Here is a 6,178-nt window from a genome sequence, read left to right as displayed (position 1 = left end):
CATCGAGAAACCCTCCCCAAACAAGGCAGCTTATGGGTGGAAGACAAGTCACGTTTAGGCTGCAGCTCCCCGACTTGCCTTCCTCTGTTTCTGTCTTGTCTCTTCACCACTTCCTCCCACTGTCACTGTCGTTTTTTCTCTCCATTTTTTGACTCTGTCACTAACATGCAAGCACAGAGACTCTCACTCATTCACACTTATTATTCAAGATGCAGCAGACGCCAGAGTCTAAATTTAGCCCGCTCACTGAGACATCACTTTTCACTCTACATGCTGCAATCCTGCTGGTGTGTTTCCATCCTGTGTGTATATATATTCCCATTGCATATGATAAAAAACTACTACTCTTACCCAAACCCATGCTGCTAGTAGCAGTAACCGTACTCTCTGACTGGAGGTTATGACCGACTGTGATCCTGCATGCAGACAATAAATTAGTCTTTAATAAAGATCTGACAGTTGGTAAACACACCAGTAGGAGCATTTCTGCCTGTTCAGTGTGAGACAGTCTTCTCTTTGATATCATGTCCTCGCCATTGTTCAATATTGTCTGCATGCAAATGTTTGCTCCCTGCTGAAGATGTGTGTCTCCTAAATGCTTGTTAACATTCTGAAATTACGTGATATGATCTGTTGGTTGAAACAAAAAAAAAACCTCTGACTTCCTTAAATAGCTCCAGTGTTAAAGTGTCTTTCCCCTTTAAATTAGGATATGCTGTGAAACAGGCTAAACTATTTCCTCATTCCAAAATTGTTTGAGAAAACAAAAAATAAACAGGCTCAGCATCATGTTGAAGTCCATTTATAACATATTAATTGTATTTTTTGCAGTCTTTTGTTTGTTTGTTTATGATAAAACCAAAGAATAAACTTATCTACTGTATCAACACTTAGAATAATGATTCTTCTTAAAGAAAACAATTGTAAAAGTGGGTGTATTTACTGTTTATACACATGCCTTTTTTTTAAAATAAAAACTGTTGTTTTGTTTATGGAATTCTGTATGAGCAGGTTGGTCCTTCCTTCAGGGGATTCAGTGTTTTGCTCAGGGACGCTGCAGCTGGCAGGCAGGACGAGGAGCCTTGAACCTTCAGTCCTTCAGTTAATGTCCAACACATTTTGCTTCATTAGCATCTCCTGTGATTCCATAGGAAACCTCAGATTCCACCTGAGAGACCCTGTCTCTTCCTGAACAACTGTTGACTCATGATAGCCAGCGCAGAACAAAAGGCAGGAGTTACATAACCCTCGGCTACTAATCTCTGCAAAACTGAGCAAGCCAGTGTTGTGCTCTGCTGAGTGGACAGAACAACAAGGTCACCTGAATCACCTCAACAGACTCTGACTACAGTAAAACACAGCTCACATGCTTGTGTCACTTCAGTCACCTCTGACCCAGATTCTTGTCTTTGACTCTCTGCACAAAGAAAGTCATCGGAAAAGTTTGGTTCTATTTTAAAAACTCTAAATGTGCCAAGTCAGTGAAGAAGGAACTGTGGCGATACTGCTCACTCACAGGACACATGCTTGACCATTAGGAAACAGGTCAGTGGGCTAGTTGTTGACAGTACGGCCTGGTTTTGGTCTTGTTGTGTTTGATTTGAGGGTCAAAGCTTCCTTTAAAAGCTTTCTTCTATTGTGGGATCGTCCCTCTAACCAGCCTGCCACTATTAAAACACATTCAAAACTGCTGCCTTATGTTCAACTCATGTTCAGAGACTTTACATTAAATGGTATGGATGAAATCATCACACAGTGTGAAGGTTACAACAAATGCTTCTTTATTTACATTCAAATATCACAAAGGAAGGAAAATGTATGTAGTCTTCTTTTGACCCGACGTCAGGTCATTCTCGACATTCTCTGCTGATCAATATACCTACACGAAGGCTTTGTGATCAAACACAAAGACCCGTCAAACAGCCTATATTTGACATTGTTCTCTTGATTAGATTAGACTGATTCTAATTGCATCATTTGTAATTACAGCAGGATAAAGAGGTTGGATAAATTAATTACTAGAAAATAGCTTTAGGAAATGGACCACAACAGAGATATAAAATTCTGGTGGATAATACTGAATATTAATGTATTTATTGGCCAAACGTTGCAAAATCCTCAACTTTCTAACATATGCCCCTAGCCATGTCTTTTTTATGTATTAAACTGCCACTCAACAAACTTTAACATAACTTCTATGAGCCCATTTTGATGTCAACTCAATTTTCTGTATTTGGCACCCTCCTTTTCAACAGGCTATGAATTTTGTAGTAAAATCAATGTGTCTCCAGCCTTCCATCTTAGTTTAGGAATATTTGACATTTCAGTCCCATTAACAAATGTCAGTAGTCTGTAATATTCCACTGGTTTTACTCATCATGTGGCCTGTAAGCACTTAAGAGCTTAAAGGAGGGGTCAGTGCAGAGGTCACAGGTATTCCCATCAATTAATGGCTTGTGTTTAGTTGGATGTGTGTGTGTGTGTGTGTGTGTGTTTGATCAGCTTACTGGACCATTTGAGCAAAGAGAAAAGACTTAGGGGTGCGTGCTGAAACCCTGGAGACACTTTTTAGCTAAGCTAGCAGCGTGGCTATAGAGAAGGCAATGCCAGTCTGTCGGTCCGTCCGTCCACCACTTTGATCTGGTCTGTAAAATCTCAACAAATACTGGATGAATTGTTGTGACATTTTATAAAAACATTTAGTTCACAGATGTTGTATCCCAGAGACTTTGGTGACTTCTTCTCTAGTGCCACCATGACGATGGCATCTGTTGTTTTTTTGCACAACTGCCATGAAATATGGTACACACTCATGTCTCCATCAGGATGATTTGTAGTAACTCTGGTGATCTCCTGACTTTCCATCTAGTGACTGAGCATTGTCATTGCAAGCATTGTCTGATAGCAGCACACACTTATGCATAGCTGTGTGTGCAGGACGTGCACACGGGACACAAACAAGACTTGCACTCACAAACGCATACATGATAGTACACAGAATACATGTGATAAAACTATTTAAATCACCTTAATTGGAGTTTCCAAAAGGCACATTTAATAATCGGATACACTTCTGCAGCCCTTCTTCCGGTCCTCACCTCTGTCTCACACACATTCCACCTTTCCATCACACGGAGGCTCACGTAATCAGCTGAAAAATATGCACACACACACACACATATAGAAACTAACTGGGCAGGTGACAGATCGGGTGGTGAAAGGCATGGAGATTCTCCAGATAAGGCTGTTAATGAGTAACCCTGCTGTTTCAGGGTTGTTTGCTGCTCAGTGGCTGGAAAATTGGAACAATAACATGCAAACACGGAGGTAATGGCTGTGGTGCCAGGCAGGCAGACCACAGGGGGATGCTTGCTCCAACAAGGACCCGACCATAACACCAACAGTAACGGCTGGTTTACCAGAGCGCTTTTAAAAGCAGTATCTATGTTTGATGGGGCAAAAATACCACTTTCATAAGATCATTTGTGCTATAGACATCTAAATGTATCTAGCACAATAGATTGAATAGATACGCTGCATTGGTTTCCGGTCAGGATCCTGGAATTACATGTCTTCTTTTCACTGACAACATATAGCGATGATCTGAACCATACAATGGTTTAACAGCAATAGTTTGACATTTTAGGAAATATGTGTATTTATCCTGATGAGCCAGATGAGAAGATTGATACCACTGTCATATCTGTTCGTTAAATCTAAAGCTGCAGCCAACAGCCAGTTAGATTAGTTTAACATAAAGACTGGAAACAGCTAGCAATATATATATATATATATATATATATATATATATATGTGTATATATGTATGACAGCCAGCAGATATATCACATAAACGCCTGCTCATCTAATTTCACTGGTGCTGTAGGTGTCACAGTGTGCAGCTGACATTAGTGTGATGTACTGATTCACTAAATGTCTTGAATGCAATGTGTGCAGGAATCTCTTTTTCTACGAGATATTAAGCTCCTCTCAGATTATCTGCATAAGAAATATGTTATGTGCAATTATCTTTTCTCACCTGCTTGAAGTTTATGATGTTCAGAGAGCTAAAGCTGTTATTCTGACCCATGGTAATTCAACAGAAAGTCATTTCTTCATAGTGATCATGTGATGAAATCTGAGATTAAGTCATAAAACATTTTTCATGGCCCTGAGCTGTCAGAGTCTCACCCTGGTCAGATGCAGCAGAAGCCAATTAAAAGAGAGATGAAAGAGGACAGATTACTGCAAGTTAAAAACAATAATGACACACCAGAAGAAACCTGGGAAGAGAATTTATGCTGATATCCCTCCTGATAAACTATGAGTACAGAACCTGGAAGTGGGCCAGAGTCATGACGGTTCATCTCACCAAAGCCCCTTTCACACATGCAGTCACGTGTGAATGGGAGCAGGGATCGATATTCAGGGACATCTGTGCCACCAATTTCTCCCCTACCCCTTTTTCTGACAGCACTAATAATTTTCACACAGTCCCGAGTGTGAACATTTCTTTTAATGTCCCATACTATTTACCTATCTAGTTATTGTTCAAGACTTGTTCTGTTAAAAAGAAACCATCTGAATTGGGACAAAGACAGAGACAAAGGATATAAGAGGCCATTAACGTGAGTGTTTGATTTGTGAAATCAGATGAAAGAGCAGTGCAAACAGCTGTTAATTACTTGCGTATTTCATCAGGGAGGTGTTACTTATCCATTATGAAAGTTGATGAAAGGGTCAGAGCTATTGTCACTCTGTGATGGTTTTGATGGGATGAGAAAAATTGTTAATGGAGGGGCCTCTTGCATGTCTTTTATTATCTGGTTAGAGTATTACTTCCTTTATTTAATTCTCTCCACGCGTTGATTGATCACGGCTTCCTCTGGCGACAGTAAATTAAATTCTCCACCTGTATAAGCTTGCTCGGGTTCTCCTGTTCCTGAATCTCCTGTTTGTAATTTGATTATGCTTCAGTGATGCCAGGAGAACAAAGGCGTTTCAGCACTAAGCCCTGTATGCTGGCATTATCCGATCAACCAAGGGGTACAAGTCAAAACTAGCTTTACTTTAACTAAAGGATGATATGAGGGGTAGAAGGAGAAAGAAGTGGAGGAGGAGGCGTGGCCCTCAAGCTTCCCATCTATCTCAGGGAACATAGTGTAACCTTTTCTAATACCAAACATGCAGCTCTTTGTATTAGGTGGCACAGACCCAAAAGCTTCTCCCTTTGTGAAACAAGAATAACATTTAACCTCCTTAACATGTTATTTAATACTTAAATAATGCAACTTGAACTGAAATTAAGAGCTGTCTGATTTGTTCACATTAAGATAAATATAAGTCATTGTACATATACTGTAGACAAATGTTTTGTTCAGTGTAGTTTTAGACACATCAGCCCTTGATCCTTTGCTTTGCATATCAACACCAAATAAGGAGCAGAGCGATGACGCTGGTGTGGAAGTGTCACCGCCCATTGTTTTCCAAGAAATCTCCATGTCTTCCAAACCCCAGGGAGACCGAGCACATGTTCATTCAGAGGCATGTGGGTTCCTAATGTGACATGGTGTTTATTCATATCCAGTATATATAAACACTTATTTACAGAAACCTAAGATGGAGTTGCACAACGGGTGGGTGGGTGGAGGGGGCTGGAGGTGTGAGAGGAGGAGTGTGCAGAGAGAGAAAGAGGTCAGGGGGAGGAAAATGTTTGGAAAGTGAAGAAGTCTGTGACCTCTGCAAGAAAGAGAGGAATGTGTGAACTTACAGTGAGAGTTGGAGTAAAAACAGAGGAGTGAAGAGAGGATAAAGAAGTAGTAGAAAGAAGGGATCGAGGGGTTGGAAGAAAGGAGGAGGGGAGTTGGTGAAAGGGGTGTGTGAGTGTGGGAGAAGAGATGGTAATTCGAGCCTTGTGTTTACCATGTCTGCAGAAACATATAAGTTCTTGGGACAATGTGTTCGAGAACACATGCTGCGATCACGACCCAAACAAACTCATTCACTTTGGTAGGTTGAAGAGAGAATCTATAACCTGTAAACAAATTAAATGAATGAGCCGTACAGACGATGTGGAGGACGATTTGTAATAGCTGCTATTCTTGTGTTTTATGTGTATAATGATCAATTTTCATATTATGCCTATATTTTTTATTAATTTGGAATGAATCTTTTCTGTC

This window comes from Enoplosus armatus, chromosome 23 (assembly GCF_043641665.1).
Source record: "Enoplosus armatus isolate fEnoArm2 chromosome 23, fEnoArm2.hap1, whole genome shotgun sequence".
NCBI classification, from domain to species: domain Eukaryota; kingdom Metazoa; phylum Chordata; class Actinopteri; order Centrarchiformes; family Enoplosidae; genus Enoplosus; species Enoplosus armatus.
Note: the sequence above shows the minus strand (reverse complement) of the source record.